The sequence below is a fragment of the Talpa occidentalis genome, unplaced genomic scaffold (genome assembly GCF_014898055.3).
Source record: "Talpa occidentalis isolate TD23 unplaced genomic scaffold, MPIMG_talOcc4v2.1 talOcc4.3, whole genome shotgun sequence".
Taxonomy (NCBI): Eukaryota; Metazoa; Chordata; class Mammalia; order Eulipotyphla; family Talpidae; genus Talpa; species Talpa occidentalis.
The window spans coordinates 138,798,516-138,819,845 of record NW_023603184.1 but is presented as its reverse complement, the minus strand read 5'-3'; positions in this window follow the sequence as shown (position 1 = coordinate 138,819,845).

Genomic DNA, 21,330 nt, shown 5'->3' with positions numbered 1-21,330 from the left:
ATGAAAGCCTGGAGATGGACAAAGGACATCTATGGAGCAAGGCACAGGGACATAAATTTGAAAAAATTTTAATAGGCAGATTTAGTAAGGATTTGTTATTCTGCTTTCCAGAATCTCAGAAACTCAGGGTGCAGTGTTGGGAAGGAGCAAAATAAGAGACTACACACAAGAGGGAGTATTTGAAAATTTGTCTGATTAATTCTACACACACCCTGTATGCAAAACACCTAGAAGACTGGCTAATGTTCCTAAATCGGGATCAAAGAGAACTGGAAGTTGGAGAAATTGAAAGGTCTTCATCATGAATATTTCCCATTCCAATCAGGCTAGATAATAAAGTCACTCAAAAAGCTGTACGCAGTGTCCACTGAGATTCTTATTGACATGTTCCTAAAAATCTTATCCCGTGATAATGGGAAGCGTATGAAATGTAAAAGATCAAGATAGAGAAAAAGAAAACGACTAAGGAAAACAGGTGATTTGGGGGGAAAGAAAATTTTAACAATGTGAGAGTTCCCTTCTTAAAAATAAAACCAAGGGGACTTCCCTCATATTATTGGAACTTGTATTTGAGTATCAGCTAAAGCAACTAATAATGTGTTATTAAGGGGTGAGGAAATAATTCAGTTATTTATAGATTATAATATTAATAAATATCAAACAAAAGATTTAGCAAAAGGATATTTTATAACTAGTGCATACATACTAAGGCACCTAGAGGCAAAATAAATGTTATATACCAAGTGCATTCATTAAATACTTCCCTATGTCAAGCACTCTACTACAATTTTTATATAATTACTTAAGCCAGAATGTTCTATTTAAAGAAACTCAATGTGAGAAAGAAACCCTAATTTACAAAAGTAAAAAATATATAAAATAATAAAGACTGAACTTTAAAAATATACACAAGTTTTAAAGAAAACTAAAAACTTTCGTTGTGATAATTAATTTCATGTGTTAACATGGAGGGTGTTTTGGGTTTTTAAATTGCTGGACTTTTAGTCGAACACAGCCAGCCTTCTTGTGGGTGGCCTAGGCCAATCAGTTGAAGTAGTGAATAGAAAACAAACAAACAAAAAAAAACTGGCTTCACTGATGAGACAACCCTCCAGCAGAAATTCTACAGACTTTGTATCACTGGCTCTCTTGGGTCTCGAGGTTGCTGGATTTCAGTCTGGAATAGGAACTTGAGTTCATCCTGGGTCTCCAGCCCACTGGCCCACACTGCAATTAGGACTTGCCAGTCCCCACAGTCTTGTGAACCAACTTTTTAAAATAAATCTTGTATACATTTGTATATATACATACTTATACATAAATGCAGAACCAATAGGAAGTGTGTACATATGTATATGAGCCTCAAATCTTTCTGTGATCCTGGGAAGCAACATAACAAATCCTTACTACATCTTACTATTCAAGCATTTTCAAAATTTTTTAAATTTTTAAAAAATATTTATTTATGCATACAAGAACCGGGGTACAGGCCAGAGGTGTGGGGGGTGAGAGGATTCACCAGAGACAGAGTGGGGAGCAGAACAGACAGGTTGACTGAAATACACTGCTGAAGGGATTGAACTCATGCTGCAGTGGCTGAGGATAGCTTCATAGGTTGCATCTTAAACCCCTTGCGCTACCAGGCAGGCCCGCATTTTCAATTTTATGACCCTGTGCCTTGCTTCATAGATGCCATCTGTCCATTTCCAGGCTTTCATTACCTTAAAAATTCATTAATTTGTAAAATAGTGATTATAATATATACAATATTATGTAAAGTGTATATATACACACAAATACACATTTTACAAACATATATATGTAAAATATACACTTCTTATTGGTTCTGTTTCTTCAGAGAACCTTAATATGCTTTATTAAGACACTTCAATAAGTGGAGATAAATGGCTATATACTTATATGTAGCAGAATGGAAAGACAAACTTTTACAAGTGATCTTTCCTTCTAATACACTGGGTTAGACTTAGGTCTCAGAAATATCGTGATGCAATGGTTCTGAAAGCAAAAGTGTTCTTAATGCAGAGTTTAAAAAAAATCAATAGGTAAGAATATTTAGGATCCTTTGAAAAAGATTAATATTGATTATGAATGTCTTACCAGATATAAAAACTGATTACAAAACTAGTGTCATGGAAAACATGTTGATTTGGTGCAAAAAAAAAAAAAAAAGATGATGGACAAATGGAGTAGAAACATTTTCCACGTGCACAAAAAATCCATTTGTCTTGTTCATGTTCCTGGACGCCTGGAGTTCTGGGCCTCCTGGGTGCGGCTGCTTTGTGGAGGTGGCTCTGGAGGGGCAGGGTTGTGTTGGGACATGGCTTGTGGTGAGTCAGCAGTGCCGCAACTGGGGAGAAAGCAGGGCCAGGGGCCCACATTTAACTATGGGAGAAGCTGAGGCCGCCTTCCTCGGTCTAGCACAGTGAGGTAAGGTGCACCCAAGTGCTGATATTTGAAAATCAAGAGATCCTCATCCAGTTCAGTTAGTGACAATATTAGTGACTCCTAAATTAAGCTCCAGAAAAGCTTAGGGCCCAGAGGAACTTTGAGTTTCAATAAGGGAAAGTAATGAGTCAAGTGATGAAAGATCAGATAAAGCAGGCATCTCTTAGAAGACTTTCCAAAAGCAGAGTTGTAAGGGAAGAGCTGGAGTGAGTAACAAGATTAGTTTTGTTGTTTTTACTCCCTCAGTGAATTTAAGATTTCACTTAGTCACCCCTATCAACTGCTTGCATCAGGTTAGTAGATTGAGGCAATGTGTCCTCACATAACTATTACCAACCTTAGAGCTACAGTCTGAGAAGCCAGGCAGGCTTCCCCTCTGCAGAGCACACTAATGAAGAAAGATCCATGGAAAGTACTTAGCAGATCTAATACTCACATAAGTGTTGGTGTTTGTAGGCTAACGTCCAAGATGGTGTTGACGCCAGAAAATGTGTCCTCTCAATTTCAGCCCAACTGTTTCCATGACCCTTCCTTTCTGAGTTGCTATGCAAGCATAAAGAGTAAAATGAAATTTGGGGGGAAGTATTACCCAGTTTCAAATATTGACATTTTTCTCTTCACAGTAATAATGGAAAATGGGCCATCTTCAAAGAACATTCAGTATGATTCTATCTGCTATGCTTCATTGTTTTGCTTGTTGCATTGTGTGTCTTTTAAGATTTCTCCACAGGCAATCTATTTTTAAATCAAATCTAAACTTGACAGCTAACAGCTATTTTCCTTCAATAGAATTTCCTTTTTATAATAACTTGATGAATATTGTTGACATATATCAAGAATTGCTCAGTATCTTCTTCTCTCTCTGGGATATGCTATTTACAAGTTCTGTTGACCATGTGTGTAGTTAGCTTAATAGAAGATATGTTGAAATTTTATAGTATTGATTTTTAGCCATCAGGAACCACATTGGTCCATACTGTTATTCAGAGGTATGTTTATTAAACATTTTTTGATTCACAGATTATAAGGACTATACATGTCCTTAGAGACTCTCTAGATTTCATGTTTAGAAGATGGGTCCATGACCTACAAAGGAAAATAAATTTTCTAGAGCCTACTGTGAAATTAGAGAAATTGCCTGAACAAAAATCCTTGTCCTGAACAGAAAATGCTTGTGAAAGATATAACTGATAAAAGAGTGTATGGGAATATATAAAGAACTCTTAGAAATGAAAAAGAAAATTAAGAAAGCTAACTGAAAATGTGTAAAAGATATTTTAAAAATCAGGGAGTAATTCTGCTACTTACTATAGAAATTTGGTTAGAGAGGCTTAAGCAAATATTATCAGGTTTTCTTTACCAGAGGTCAAAAAGTAGACCACCTGGGTGTGCATAGGTCCTTTGAGTGTGCAAGGACTTGGCTCCTTTCCTGTTCAATGGGATTTCTTCTCCTATAATACAAACTACTTCCCTCCTACAAGTGTCGAGTCTACTTCAGGAAAAAAAAAAACAAAACTGAAAATTGCAGTCAAAAAGTAAAAGACAAGTCTTGTCTAGAAGCCCCAGTGGCATCTGCTTCCTTCCATTGATCAGAGTTGGGTCCCACAATCACCTCCAATTTTAAGAGAAAATGAGAAGTCTAATTAGATAGATGAAGATCACAAAATCAGAATCTATTGGTACAACATGTGAAGAATAGATAGGAAAGAGATAATAGCACCTGTCAAAGAAAAATGGAACCTACTAGTACCACTGACAAGGGGAAACTGATGGCTGGCATAAATTTAAGAAAATTGCCCAAAATTACCAGTAATCAACAGAAATAAATAAAAATAAAATAACAGTAAGATGGCAGTCCACATCCAATCAGAATGACAATGTTCACCGTGCACCACAAAGAAGGTAAAGGAGAATTTTCACACGCTAAATCGCAGCTTTCATTGGGCTTTGGGGTACTCTTTATACTCTTTATACTGTTAGTTTAGAGGATGTTTAGAAAAAAATCTCATTAATTTCTCATGAACCAAAAATGCCACTTCCAGCCACATTCTTTAGGGAAGTTCTGTGCGTCCGAGGAGGCAGTACAGGTGCTCTTTGAATCACTGATAATACTGACACACAAGCAAGAACAGAGGAATCTCAAAGGGACACGGAAAATTAAACTGATAAATTCGTACAACAGATGGATTCAGTCTATAAATTGGGCTGATTCCTGGGCTTCCACACTGGAGTCCTTCTGACTCTGGTTCTTGCATCCCACGTACGTTTATTCATCTGCACCCCAAGTCCATCAACCAATAAAAATATCTTTGTCTTCTCTACCAATTTCTACATAAAATTCCTCCCTGCAGAATTTTTGTGAGCATGTAGAATTTTCTGAAGGTTTTTGGGAAATATGACAGAGTTAAATTAGAAGTCTTGGACTTATTCCCATTTTATATGCCCTTTTTACTGTCTCTTTCTGATTTTTTCAGTGTCTCAGGTTTCCCCCACCCCAAACTCCAAATTATTTTACATGTGTTCAGAGCTTCATCACCCCTCTGTATTCAACCACCCTTAACGCGCGCGCGCGCGCACACACACACACACACACACACACACACAAGATCAGTGTAATCATAATTATTGAGAAACAACACCAAGTTTACAACAAAGTAGCCTACTAACCAAAACAGTTTTCTCCCTTAGGAGAAAATTTCTCCCTTGAGAAATTCTGGTGCCAACTCATATTTGCCATCCCATTACCCATCACTGTTGTTTTTATTGAAATTGATCCCTCTTGACCCTCATTAATATTATTAGATCATGCAGTCAATACCATCTTAGTAAACAGAATAAATATCAAATGAAAAGTTGTCAAATAATTGTTTGCTGAAATGAAAAAGAAGTGACATCAAAAATGTAAATGATATTTTCAATGAAGTGATAGCTATTGTATGAAACTAGCCTCAGGAGGGCACATCCACTCCCTTTTGCATGTAGAAATGATAAAATCATGAAGAACAAACGTATTTTGGACAAATGTTATAACCTCCCTGGAAATGCTTGTCCTCCCCATAGAGAGGATATTTAAAACATCTAAATAGTAATAGATAGCCATCTCTCTTAAAACACATATTTTGTAAGCAGAATGACATGTAATAACCATATGGCTAATAATGTACATAATCTGTAAGTCATAGCTAAACCTGGACATTTACTTTGTTATAAAGAAATATGGCAATTTATGTAATGATTGAGAAGAATTATGTGTTAATGAAAAGAGAGCTTCGTGTTTTGATTATGTAGACAAGGGATGAAATGAAAGTGGGCTATGCTGATTTATGGCTCAGTGTTCTATGACTGTACAGTCAGACCTAGAAAATGTATATTTGCTTTATTTATACCCAAGCATTTGAATGTGCTATCAGAAACCCTAAAGAAGATGTACTATTGATTTGTTTCTTTCAAATCCATCTAAAGTCAGTAGAAGCTATAGCTGTGAGTAATTTTAAATTCCATAAAATAATGTTGCTCTTGGGTTTTCAATTTGAGTGCAAAAGGTATATAGTCATTCCTTAGTATCCAACCAGACTGCTTTTCCTTTAAGTTCTCTCTGGTGTTCACCTACCAGCATTTGGATCTACTAAAAATAACACTCATACAGGTTCATGGCAGAAGTAGACTCAGGAATCATCACACCTTTGTGATTTCCAGCACTACCGTAATGATCCTAAGTGAGGCCTATAGTCAGATTGATTACAAGGAATGTAGAGATTGGATGAAAGGAGGTGACGAATAGAGGTTAGACAGGGTGTATAAAAGTGATCATGCAAATCTAAATAACTTAAATAAAATAAAAATTTTTAAGTCTCATTTTAAACCTGATAGCCTATCCAGGTTTAGTGTCAACATTAGAAGACCTCTGATAGCATTGCAGTATAATATTACTCTAAAATAGACTTAATCCCATGGTTACAATTTATATACCATTTCATTCTGAAAGTAATGATGCATGCAATAACAAAAATCATCTGGAACTTTAAATCAACATAAGATGTAAATTTACATGCAGACATGGAATGCTAGAAATTTGTTTTTGATCCATAATCAAGACCTCTGCTGTTCAATAATGACAAGAATATCTAAAGCTGAAACTTTTCAATATGGTAGACAAGAGAAATGCAGCTATTAAGCTGCATGTGACTGGGAAACTGAGTATTTTTTAATAGATTTGTTTATTTATGCATACAAGAACTGGGGTACAGGCCAGAGGTGTGGGGGTGGTGAGAGGATTCACCAGAGACAGAGTGGGGAACAGAACAGGCAGACTGACTGAAATACACTGCTGAGGGGAGCAGTGGGTGAGTCAGGAGAGGTCTGCTGCTCCATGTGGGTAGCTCCCTGGCCAGGGATTGGACTCATGCTGCAGTGGCTGTGGATAGCTTTATAGGTTGCCTTTTAACCCCTTGCTCCACCAGGGAGGCCTAAAACTGAGTGTTTTTAATTTCATTTCATCTTAATTTAAATGGCATATGCGGCTAGTAGCTTCCATACTGGACAGTGCAACTCTAAACTACAAATATTTTCAGTAGTTGAGAACTAAACTTAGGTCTGTGCTTTCATTAGCCTCAGGGAAAGGGAGTGACACTGAGCATTAGCAAGGCTCTCATTAACGATGCTGACAGATTAATAGGAAAGAGAGTAAATCTTAGGAATCTTACCACCAGGAATTTTTTCCCTTCTTTTTTTTCTTGTTGTATCTATATGAGAAAGTGGATGCTGGTTGAACCTGTTGTGGTAACCACTACACAATAAATATAAATCAAACAGCTCAATAAATGCTGTGAACCTCTAACATATGCAATGACGTACCTCAGTTATTTCTCAATATAATTTAAAAATATCAAAGAGTTAAAAAAATTGCTGGTCAAATAAAGTGTCCTAGTTTTTCAGGAGAAGCAGTCTCCTATTCAATCCTCATATCAAAAAGGAATATGTTTCATAGACATTATCTATGCAGTGAATAATTCCTTGATATAATGGTTTTATTGAGGACACAGCAATGTTATTCAAGTTTCTTTTTTATCTAGAGCCCTCATCATTGCTGCACAAATAATACTGAACCATGATTCAGAAATGACACCTTCATGGGAAATTAAAATATGTGATTTTGTAATCTGACTTGTTACAGGAATGAAACTGAGATGGTGTAGAGGCATAAGAAAAGATACTGTCTCTCTGAGATACACACATTCATACATACACTCCCCAACAATGATGAAACAGCTATATTTAGTATTATGTATGCATAAAGAGAAAACATACACCTATTAAAATAGTTCTGATTAATAACATCCAGCAAAAATGTTTTTATTAAATTTTTAGTGCAGAAAATGAAAGCATAAAGCTATATATAGCAAAATCTATATTTTGTAAAAACTAAACTAAAATATACATGATAGCAATATTATATATTATACATTAAATTAGACTGGAAACAAATACATCAATATGTGAAATCAGTTGCTACTTAGTGGAAGGGTCATAACTGATATTGTTTCTTTATTGTGTTTTTAATATTTCAAAATATTTTGATTTAAATATTTTATTTAAATATTTTAAAATGTTATTAACAAAAATAAATGAATACAATAACAAAATAATTTTATACAACCAATATTGAAGTTATGCATGATGAAGTATTTTGAGTTATAGCAGAAACTTTTGGTTAATCTAATATTCAAAGACAAAATTGAATAACAATGGGTCAAGCATGGATGTTCAGATACATCATCTTTCTTCTTGAGTTTTAATACCATGCATGGCCACTCCCAGGTATCTAACTGAAGAATGCAAAAACACTAATTTGAAGAATATATGGACTCGATTTTTCATTGTTGTACTATTTACAATAGCCAAGTTATGGAAATGATGTAAGATCCCAAGAACAGATGAGTCAATTAAGAAGATGTGCTACATATACATGCTGGAATACTACTCAGCTATATAAAAAAAAATGATAAACTCTTGTCTTTTGTGACAACGTGGATGGAAAGGCAAAATAAATCATAAGGAGAAAGATAAATACCAGATGGTAGCACTTATATGTGGAATATAAAGAAACAAAATAAAAGGTCAGTCAAATCAAGCCAATAATGAACTCTAGAAATCTGTCTATAGAATGAAGGCCACCAAAAAGGGAGGTGAAGAATGGAGAGGGGTCTCTGGAGGGAGACTTTGGGTGTCTTGGTGACAGGTGTGGTATGTTAACATACACCTGAAGGGTATGATCCTATACCTCTGAATCATATAAAATGTTACAAACCAGTATTCCCTCAATACAATTTAAAAAAATGACTGAGATGGGCTTCCCTTGACTTCTGATTCTGCAAGTCTCTGTGATACACTTACTCCTTCAATAAGGCAGGAAAGATTAATGAGAGCAATTGGTATCTCACAGGTTGTTGGGAGAGGGATTAAATGAGGTGAATTAAGTAAAGCACATAGTGTGGTGGAGAGCACACAAGAGACTCAATAGATATTAATCATTTTTTTCTCCCTCATTTTCCACATAGATAGGAAAGTTTTCCATAGAAACTTGGAAAACATCTTACAAATACTTAACTTGTCATAGACAGGGGGGCCTCCCTGGTGGCGCAAGTGATTAAGACTCAACCTATGAAGTTATCCGTAGCCACTGCAGCATAAGTTCGATTCCCTGGCCAGCCAGGGAGGTGACCCACATGGTGCAGCAGACCTCTCCTGTCTTACCCGCTGCTCCCCTCAGCAGTGCATTTCAGTGGATCTGCCTGTTGTGCTCCCCACTCTGTCTCTGGTGAATGCTCTCACCCCCCACATCTCTGGCCTGTACCCCAGTTCTTATATGCATAAATAAATAAATCCTTTAAAAAAAAAGAAAATCAATTGGATTAAAAGCTCATTTAAAAAAAATTTGTCATACACAGCCAGTATTAAAACTACTATGAGGAATTACCCCTTCTAGCATTTTGTGGAAACACTTTCATCATGAAAAATATTTCCAAATCTTATTTAGAAATAGCCCTGGACCCTACTGACTATTTACCCGTCGAAATAGGTTGCATCTAAGAGTTTGCCAAAAACAGTAGTTTAGCTGCTTCTTCAAGCCATCTGGCAACTTTTCGTACACAGTCAATGACTTCTCTGAGAAATCAGAGAAATAGTGAATTTCCAAAAAACAGTGAATTTTCAAAAAAAAATATATCTTGTTCCGTCAGATCCCAAAGCCTGTATTAACTTAAAAAAATAATTGAATCATTTCCTAAATTAAAAAAAAAAGGAAAACCAAGAATGCCAATGGACAAACCTAAAGTGCCTATTTAACATTTATTTTTTGCAAAATATGCAAGGATTTTAATGAAATTGATCTAACTCCTTTGCAAAGACCCAAATTATTTACACGGAATTTAATGAATAAATAATTGGAAGTTAGAAAGAAATAGGCAGAAGGAGGAAAAGGAGAAGCAAGAGATAACAGATTAAAAAACAAACTGCAGGGGCTGTTCCTCTGTGCAGCAGATCACGTGGCCTCCATCAATGTGTGAACTCAAGGATGGCTGACTTCACCGTACTTAAGAGAGAGACATGGCCATGGCACTTGTCAGAAGAGATGGAGAAACACACTATAAAGCTGTGCACACCCTCTGTTTCCACTAGTTGTGACCAGGTGCAAAATGCAAACCTGTTCTTCACATTAAGAATGATTTCATTATGGAAACATATACAGAATGAGGAAGAACCCACCCGATTTTCTGTCACTTTATTTTAAGCCTCTGGCTTATATGTCAGAAGCAATCGTATTTAAAGAAGGAAGTAGAATCATGGGCAAAGTTATTCATCTGAAAGACATTAAAGTCCTTTAAACTAAAATAAATATGTGTAAAACAGCTTTTACTTGAAATGAAATTCAGCTTTGTTAAAATACATGTTTGTACTAGTGACCAATCACAAGTGAGATGTTGGCTTGTATCACAAACTTTAGCTATGTCTATGGTAAATAAAATATCCCATAAACATAATATCCTATAAAAAGGAGGAAAGAATCGCCAATGACATGTAATCATGATGGGCTTTGTTCACCACATGTTTCTCGGCCCCCTATGGGCACCCCCTTGAAATCCAGGCACAGTCCCCTGACTTATGATGACCAGGAAAATCTGAGCAAAGCTTATATATGTTCCTTCCAGAGAGATGTTTGAAGTGTCAGCTGGTGCTTTGATGCCTTCCCCCTTTATTTATATATATACTGTTCTTTCTAACATTTGGACCCTGTGAACTTGAGTTCTCTTTCTCAGCCACGACTCTGGGGCTCTAAGACCCACACTCCCCTGTCTATGAAGTCTCACTACATAAATGAAATTTACCCACAAGTAAAAATGTATTTAGGTGAACTTAGACATTTCCCTGTCCCCATTAACATCTCCAGATGGCAGTCCTGTCATTTGTAATTTGGATGAAGATATAAATCATCTTTAAAAGGAAAAACTGTGAAATCGTTCCACACGAAGGGATAAGATCTTCGCCTGAGAGCTCTCACCAGAGGGGCAATTAGAGGAGAGCAGAGAAGCCCTGAGTGCTGAATCACAGAGCCATAAACGCCTTATGTTTCCATCATGTTTTGTAAATTCCAAAGCAAGTTCATGCATTCCCTACTTTATCTCACTTGATGCTCAAGTCTGTATCACCTGATCATGGGATTTCAATGTCCTCTTTGCAAAAATATCTTTAATCTTGTCACAAAAGTTAAAAGCAGAAATAACAGAGCTGGTGTTTGTCTTGCCATTTAATGTGCACGATCCTGCTTATGAACATATTGTGACATGAAAAGCATTATGCGCAGAATCACTATATCCTCCCACCCTGAAATGCATCTGCTGACACACTCACTCCCATGTAACTGTGCTTGGAGATAGGACCTGTGCGGAGGTAGCTGAGGATATGTAGATCATAAGTGGGGGACCCTAATCCAGCATGACTATTGTCCCATAAGCACAGAGTAGGATGCCAGGACTGCGCATGCACAGAGAAAGGCTTGGCATGGACGTGGTGCAAAGGCTACAACCAAGGAGAAGGACCTCAGGAGAAAACAAATCTGCTGATCCCCTGATCTTGTCCCTACAATTGTGAGAGGCAAAATGTTGCTTAAGTCACCCAGTTCGTGGTATTTTATTTTATTTTTTAAGATTTATTTTTTATTTAAACAAGAGCTGGGGTGCAAGTCAGAGGCATGGGAGCATGAGAAAATTCACCCGAGCCAGAGTGGGAAGCAAACAGGCAGACAGACCAAAAGCACTGCTGAGAGGAGCAGCGGGGAAGACAGGAGAGGTCTGCCATGCCATGTGGGTATCTCCCTGGCCTGCCAGGAATCAAACCCGCGCTGCAGAGGCTGCAGAAAGCTTCACAGCGCTGTGCTCAACCCACTGTGCCACCGGGGAGGCCCCCCATGGTATTTTATATGTAAGCCCTAGAAAGCTAATCCAAAGATACTACGTGTAACCTCAGTTTCCTTGTCTTGTGCTTCCAAGTTCAGGCTCTTTGTGGGACCTGAGTCCAATCACTGTTCCCTGGGCAGCTATCATTCAATGGAACTGCCTATACAATGGCCCAAATTCACTACGAGAATGGCCTGAAACAGCAGAGGAGTTATTTTTCCATTTCATGATCCACGAATGGTGATCGTATCTGCATACAATCAACCTTATCGCCTTATTCTGAAATATGGTCAAATTGTTTTAGAGTACTAGCAATTAAATCAAACAGATCCCATGCTGAACCAATTAATTCTTAAGAAATCAACTAAATCTATCTCAAAATAATTATTGGGTTGTGCAAACTAGAATTAATCATATTCTATGGAACTTGACAATAAATCCTATTATAGCCCAATAAATTAGAAATTGTAAAAGATACTTTATTAAGCTACTTTTCCCTGCAAGTTTTTATCATCATAGTTCTTCTGTGAAAGCACTAAAACCATAATGAGTTCTCCACATAGTCCCTAATGTGCTCATCATAATAGAGTGAACAATTGAGGCCTCAAAATCCTGAATGCAAGACATAAGGAAGTTCATAGAGAAATTCATAGTGTGAGGAAGGAATCTGTGGAAAAATTGCAGCCTGTATGGGAGGTTTGAAAAAAGAAGAGAACAGAACAGTCACATGCATTCCTTGAAGTTGGCATAATATTGAAAGGTAAACCTAAAGCTATACCAGAATAAGAAAGATGAGAAACTTCTACATTTGGCTTCTCTCTCAAAGAAAAAAAAAATTAATAAAAACAATCATAAGAATGATTTTTCCTAAAAAAGCATATGTAGACATATTTCTGGGCTATATTACTTTTGACTCCTCATGATACTTAGAGAGCTGAATGAAAGTATATGAAGAAGTGGTTTCTATGTATTGAAAAAACAAGGAGTATGAGTCTACAGTCCTTGAGAGAACAGGTATACATGTGTATACAGGTGAGTGTCACCTTCATTTGAAGGGTCTACTTGACACATTTCAAACCTGGGTACAAGGAAGCAGAGCCAAAAGGTAATGATCGATAGTCTCTGCTCAGGGAAGGCTGAACCAGGTCACTGGATCTGTTGGTACATATGGAGGCAGATAGCAGAGAGGAAAAATGCTGGACAGAGAGGAAATGCCAAGGATCTAAGTATAGGGTTCCCTTCGAACTTTGGCCAAATACTTAATCATACAGACAATGATGAGAACTTATAATACCTACCGAGGCCCATGAGCAGAAAGGAGATTTTAGAACTCGTGGGTGCAGGTGCAGGTGCAGGTGGCTAGTCAAGTTCCAGCCAGCCAGAGGGAAGGCTTTATGAAGACAATGGCAGTTGAGCTGATGCAGCAGAAAGAGCAAGTCTTAGAGTAAAACCCATGCCCTAGAGTAAAAGCTCCATTGGACCCAACCTAACAAAGCTTAAAGCCCAGCTCGATAAGATCAAACAGACGGAACAGCAAATTAACTGCTTTATAAAAAAACCACTTAACACTCCCTAAATTAAACAAAGTATAGAATTGTTGTGAAATAGCAATTTCTAGCATTTAATAAGCATAAAGAAGCATGAAAATGTGACCTATAAGTGGAAAAGAATGTCCAGATGGTAATGTTAGTGTATTTTATCTTAATGTTTATATGTGTTTTTATATATATATATTTATATATGTGTGTATATATGTTACTTGTGTGTCTGTGTTTTAAAACAGTTTTATTATTACTTATGACACAGTCATCAGGAGACAACTGCCACTGACGAGACAGAGTATTAGTCTCACTGATGCCAAGAAAAGGGCTCGGCATGACCCAGCAGTCAGGTGGGAAAGCATCAGATTGGTCAGGAGGCACTGGGAGCCAGGGGGAAACAGAGGCAAGAAACTTCCCACTGTTTTCTGGTGTAGAGGCAGGACAGGGCACTGAGCAGTTTTCTGATCCAGCAGACCGGGTAAAGGAGGAGACCTGGAGCCCTTGGTGGCTTTTGCAGGCTTTTTATTTAGATTTACCAGGTACACAGCAGGCAAAGGTGCTGGGGGCAGGCCTCCCAGCCCCTAGCCAGTCTTCACTCTTTCTGGGCTCTCCGGCCTTCTCTGGTGGTCGTGGTTCTGCTTCTGCTTCTGCTTCTCTGCTTCTACTGCTTCTACTGCTTCTCTTCTGCTTCTCTTCTGCTTCTCTTCTGCTTCTCTTCTGCTGGCATCCCTGTGACACCGCCCTTAAAAGCCCAGTCTTAGCCCAGGTGAATCCCATCTACATAGGCCCACACCCTACTCCAGGTGCCCGCCATCAGGCATGCATTCGGAACTGCAGGGTTCTGTCATCCATCCTAATGGTGGGAGGGCAGAAAAACCTGATACTTTTTACCTTACCCTACATATGGGAAGGACTAGACAAGGCAGAGTAAATAGCCTTATAGCTTGCTGCTTCACATAATGTCTGAGGGCTATGGTGCAGGTCTGCTAATCCTAAGCAGCCTGTTCGGCCACCATTTTTGTTAGCTGCAGTTCTGCTTTCCTATACAAGGTCAGAACTGCCTGGTTAATCAGTCATAGGAGCCAAACCTTACAAGGTGCCTTTCAAATCAATCAAGAGCAGAAAGCTTGATCACCCTGGGAAGGGTATGCATCATGAGGTATGACCGAGAACACAAGGGGGCGGAGGGGAGCGACTGGGGGCGTGAGATATGGCAAGGCACCCCAGAAGTTGATCAGTGGAACCTCTTGTTGATAAGATTGAAACCCTGGCTGGGGATCTAGAGCTTGATCTCAATTATAATACCAAGTCATCAAGCAGAGAAGTGCCTGGAGGGCAGACTCACAACCCCGGTTACTATAGATGACAGAGCACATTTTTGAGTTTCACCCCTCCCTTTTCTCTTTGTCCTCCATCCCCTCCCAACTGATGCTGTATAATTATTCTATCAAAAAAAAAAAAAAAAAGGCCAGGATCTTGCTCTTCAGCAGCATCTGCCACCGTAAGGCATGCTCCACCACTCCCACTTGTCAGTGTGGTGTTGTCAAGGCCACACTAAGAGGTGAACGGACCGGGCAGGTGGACGGTGAACCAGGTTATAAGAGCCGAGAGAGGAGATGATAGGGTTCTGATCTGATAGGTCTGCATGTGAAAGTCATGCTCCCAAGCAAGTTTTTATTTTTTCAATAATATATAAATGTTTCATGCAACTTGATAAACAGATCAAAGGGAAAAAATTGAGATTTAAATTGACACTTTGCAAAGGAAGACTTACTGATGGCCAATAAGCACATGAATACTGCCTTTCACCACCTTCATAAGGGGAAGAGGAGACAGAGAGACATGACTTGCATGAAAATGGCTTAAATTAAAAAGACTGACAATAGCAAGTATTGGCAAGGGTATGAAACAACTACACTTGGTTGCTGGAAGTATAAAATATTAATCATTTTTTCAGAAAGTTAAAGATGCACTTACCGTATTGATGTTGTGTTTTGGAGAGTGTTGGATTCAGAGAGCGGGGTCCCTGGATTACTGCTGAGAAAAATTCCACCAGAGTCCCCCTTTCAATGGCACATGGCCAGTTTCCCCAAGAGGCAGAGACATTTAGTTATACACAAGAGCGCAGGTTTATTACATAAAAGAGGAAGGGAAAAGGCCACTTCGTACAGGCACAAAAGGGCAGAAGGAGCTGCCCCCAGGGAACAGGTTTGTTAAGGAGATGCCTGCGGGGAGGCAGGGGGCAGGCTGGAGACAAACCTGCATCCAGCCAAGGCAGAAATTGTACTGACAGAGTGTTCTCCTTTGGGGAAGGGTTCATTCCTTGGTGGAATTGTCATCTATTGTTAATTACTTGTAAGGTTTGACTAGGTTGCTTTGTAAGGACCAGTGATTCTCTACAAAGGGCCTCAGTCTCCACAGCCCCTGCTCTGGTCTGCGCCTCCCGATACTTTCACAGCAGTCTGATGCTCTCCACAGTAGTTGGGGTCTGAGGATTTTTCATTTCTGTAGCTGGTTTAACAACTAGGTTAATCATTCCCATCCCCCCCTCCAGCATCTGGTCCCTTGCAGTCACCATCCTAAATTCCGTCACTATGACTAAGCAATTCTATCACTACTGCTGCTGCAGCTGCTACTACTTCTGTAACAGGTTGGTCACCAGGAAAAGTGGGGTGGGGGGCAGATTTCCAGGTCCCTTGCCCCACCCAAAGAGGATGGAGCTGAGCAGGGAGGAGAGGAAGTTGGAAAGGAAACTGAGAGGGAAGGAAGCAGGATGGAGAGCAAGAAGGAGACCTGGAGGAGGCACATGGCGCAGAGAGACATGTGGAGAAACTACACTTGCCTTTTGGTTGGGGACTGGTTGAAACAGACGTCAGTGAGAGACCCGTGGGGAGGTGACAGTGGCAGCTTTTATCTTGGTTTTGATTTTGTTCTTTTCCTCCTAGACTTGTCTGGCTGTTTCTGACCCTTTTCTCTGGTTCTCCACCGCAAGGTGCTTTAGACTTGTGGCAGGCTTTTGGGCCTTGCTCTGGGCCAATCGCTTTCGGGGTGGACTTTTACCGATGAGGGGATGGGTAACTTTGAATTAGAAACTATATTGTTTGTCTTGTCTGTATTGTTCACTAATTGTATTAAATTTCCTTTCCATTAAAGGTCGTATATGTTTTGTCTTGATGAGGCAAATGGCAGAACCTATTTAGAGCAGGCAGGTTTGGGGGTTCTGGGGTGCCCTTCTCCCTGCCCTATAACACTTACAGGAGTAATGAAAATTATTATGTTCCCCCAAGGACTTGTATATGACTGTCCATGGGAGCTTTTGTCTTAATCCTGAAAAAAAGTAAAAATTCAAGAAGTTACTGTTGACTTCATTTTTAAGAGTAGAAAATCCTGAGTCAATTTGCCATATTATTATTTGTTGCAGGAACACAAAATGTTCCCTTCCAAGTCAAGGGAAATGCTGATTCATTTTTTTCTAAAGAAAACAGTTTTTTTTGGCCTTTAAAATTATTCCAAGCAAATACCCCCAAATTTCCCACCTGTAATTACAGGGCTATTATTTGCAATTATTGCTACGTATATACACATTTTTTTTCCTTTGAGGCAACATGGTTTACAACACTGTATATTATTACCAAAATTTCAGGTTTTCGGGTCTGGTTCCCCAGCAGCAATTGATCCCAGGCTGTGGCGGCAGCACTGAGTCTAACCACTAGACCACCACAGGCCGGTGTCTGATGAAGCCACAGAAGGAACTTCACTGACTCTCAGGCAAGCAAACAAAAAGAGGAAAATTTGTTTAGAGAAATAGATATGAGGAAATGTTTATTAAGGGGAAAAGAGACAGGGCTTCCCCGGTGGCACAGCGGTTGAGCGCTGGGTTGCGAAGCTGCCCGCGGCCTCTGCAGCGCCACAATCCCCGGCTGCTCCCCGGCTACCAGAGGAGGGTTCCACATGGCGCACGGACCTCTCCTGCCACCCGCTGCTCCCCTCAGCAGTGTACTTCATCAGTCTGTCTGTTCTGCTCCCTGCTCTGGCTCTGGTGAATTCTCTCAACCTCCCGCTCTTCTGACTGTACCCAGTGCTTATATAAATAAATAAATAAATAAATAAATAAATAAATAAATAAATAAATCTTAGAAAAAAAAGAGACAAACAGTGGGAAAAGAGACAAACAGTGGGACTTCCGGGCCGTGGAACCAGGTCAGGGAGTTAGCCTAGGAAGTCTCAGTGGAGCCGCTCCTCGGGGAATATAGACCTTCTTTCCCAGATTATTCTAAAGCCCCATCAGTCTCTCTGTGATTGGTTAGTTCTCTGTGATCTCACTCACTCTGCCTTAATGTCTCTCTGCCCAGAATTCCATCTTGTGCCCAGAATTACGCCTTGTGCCCTTGCCTTTGTCTTAGAGTCCTTTCTCCTTTATTGTCCTTGTCCAGGAATGTCCTGTTAGTCCTTAGAAATCTCTGTCTTTATCTCTGGAGCCTCGGCTTATTCTAATCCTAGACGTTATCCGCTTGCCCTATGACTCAATGTGCTTTCCAGAGAGGTTTCCTTTCTTAACAAATTGATTCTCTCTTTTGTGATTAATCAGCTACATTCCTATGAAAATAATACAGTATAGTGAATGGTTAAAGAACATCCTGCCATTTATCTACGACAAGATTAAAAATTCTTTTAAGCTATTTTTAAAAAGAGTGGAGAAAAAGTAAAGTCAACACCCATGTTCACATCGAGATTAGAATCAATAAGCAAGTTGTGCCACGCTGCAACAATGAAAGGCCAGTGGTGTGCAGGAGCAGGCCCAAGCCACGTTGCATGAACAGACACTACAGGAATTTTTCAGAATGACTGACAACATGTTAGCAGCCTGAAATTTGCTAGTCTTAGAATATTTGTATCGTGGAAATTAGAAATGCTACTTGCAGAGATTTTATTAGCAGGCAGGGTGAGGGTACCCTGGAACCCCCAGACTTGTCTTCTCTAAATAGATCCTGCCATCAAGACAAAAGATGCTCTAGTGCAGTGCATAAGACCTTTTGGACAATTAGTGTGCAATAAAGAGAAGGGAACAAGTAGAGAATATAGTTTTCACATGAAACACCCAGAGTTACCCATCCCTTCATGAGTAAATGCTGAGCCAAACTGGTTTGGCCCAAAGAAGGACCTCTGAGGCCCAAAAGCTTGCCACAAATCTAAGGCAGCTCTGTCAGAGACACATAGGAAAGGGGCAGAAGGGGCCAGGCAAATTTGGAAGAAAAAGAGACCAATCAAAATCCAATTCAAATAAAGGCTGCTGTTGTCAGCCTCCCCATGATCTCTCACCCATGTCTCTGTCTCTCTCAAGTGTCTCCTTCAGTGTCCACAAGTCCCCGTGCAAGTCCAAGGCCGAGAAGCAAGCGCAGCTTCTTCACAGGTCTCTCTGCTCCATGTGCCTCCTCCAGGTCCTCTTCCTATCTGCTTCTTCTTCCTTCCTCTCTTCTGCCTTAGTCCTTTTCCCAGTCTTTTCTAGCTTCAGCTCTCAGGGCAGCTCCACACTTCCCTGGGTGGGACAGGGAACTTGGAACCTCCCCGATCCCTGGAGATTACCCTCTTACGGTTTAGGTTTTGTGTGTGTGTGTTTGTTTTTGAGAGCCAGTTGCTATGAATATATCCCTGAATATAAATCAAAAATGAAAGGGAACAAAGAAATAGTATCCTAAGAGAATGGTTGAATCTCAAAAACATTATGTTGAGCTGGACACAGACAAATATACATTTTATTCGTATTATATTCACAGAAGAAGCTTTGGGACAACAAAGACTAATCTGTGGTCATAAAATCATAACCTTGTTGGCTATGGAGGTAGTTCAGGAAGTTTCAAGAATGATGGAAATGTACTATTCTCCAAGTACATGTGAGTTACATATGTGTGTATATGTGTGTGTTTATATATATATACACACATATATATTCATAAATTTCATTGATTAAATCCCTCAATTTTGCTGGAAACTTAAAACTGCTCTAAAATAATAAGGTCTTTAAAAATACATTGAACAATACACTTAATGTCTATGTATTTTGTTGTATTTAAAATTACATCTCAAGAAAATATAATGTGGAAAGGTATATGTTGGAATTGTTAATAATGCATAAATAATAAGTCAACTGAATAAAACAGTGATTTAGTTATAAAGTACCATTCTTCTGCTATTCCTGCTGCTGCTGCTGCTACTATCTACTGCTATTACTCTATTATATTGGACAAGCCAAGTCGCTCCTAAATCACTTCAGTATAGATTTCCTCAAATAAATTAACAGATTTATAGACCAATATGACAATGGTTATATATGAAACTCTTACCAATGCATCAACATGTTTTTGGATACAGGTATTTTTTCCCTTTGCTTTCCACAGTACCAACTTTTAATTCACAACTTTGCACATTATATAATACCCAGAGTCACAGTAAATGAGGACATGGAACAATGAGAAATATCCAATCCATTTTTAGACACTTTGCCTATCAATTTTTTTGAAATGTTGCTCACTGAAATTCATGTCAAAGTTTTCTTTTCTCCTGTCTCAGCACACTGCTTATTCCTCAACCTAAGATTTATTTTATTTTCTCTGTTTATGAACACTTTATAGCATATTTTTTATCTCCATGATATCAGTTGGACCTTCAGGGCAAGGACTGTGCTGCATTCATATCTGTATCTACAAACACACGCAGAACATTTGGCTTATGTAGGACTGAGGATCCACTCAGTGTTATAAATTGACTTGATTTACTCCAGAATCATGTTACATTGCATCAGTACCTTTCCTACATAGCAGAGGCTTTAAGCGTATCTTTATATAACTTCAACTTGTGTAGGCTTATCAAAGAAATCATAAACTTTATCCCTTCCCAAGTGTATTCTATTAAACTTCTACCATTCTTCGGTTCCATGACAATGGCAACAATAAAAAAATGAACAGACTATACTCTCAGAGAAATCAGGAAAGAAAAGGAGATAAGAGAAGGAGCTATCAGCTAACTTTAATTGAGAAACTGTTATGTGCTAACCATTTTGTTCTTCACCATTATCTTATTTAATTATCACAGCCAGACTGTAAGTGGTCTAATTCACATGTAAAGAAAACTAAGTTTCAAACAGATAGTCTCCTGTTTAAAGTTACAAAGCTGTTAGGTCACAACCCAATTCTAACGCTAAACCCACATTCTTTTAATTAAAAGAAGGAAAAAAGGTAGAAATAAAAATCAATTTCATTGATTGCATTTGCAGTACTCAATCCCACATGGAAAGAAAAGATAGATAGGAAAAGCAGGAAGTTCATCTCCCTTTTATAATTGAAGGAGCATAGAGAGGAGAATGAAACAGAATATATCCAAATGGTAACACATTTGATGTGCAATTCATACAAAATAATTGGCAAGAAACTTTTTTTTTTGTCTCACATGGTTCAGCATCTCCTTATATTCATTGTCAGTTAGGATCATGATTTATTTTTATGCATTTCTATCCATTTCCATGGTAATTACATAGGGAATGAAGTGATGTTATCAAGTAGCCTTTGGATCTGTATATCAAAATATGTGAGCTCTCTTAAATAACCAGGATAATTTATTAGTACCATAAAGTTAAGTTAAATAATACTTAATATGTTTTCTTCTATCAAAAAAAACCTAATTCTTATAAAATTATATAAATGCCACAATTAAAATGAGGTAATATGTAAAAGGCTAACTGTGCTGTCTTTGATAAAGAGGCATACAATGATTACTCAAATCAAAAATGCATGAATAACACCATTTATGGTGGATTTCTATTGTATAATGAATAGCCACCATGTTTTAAAATGTTAATTGTTCCTATTTTGCAGAAA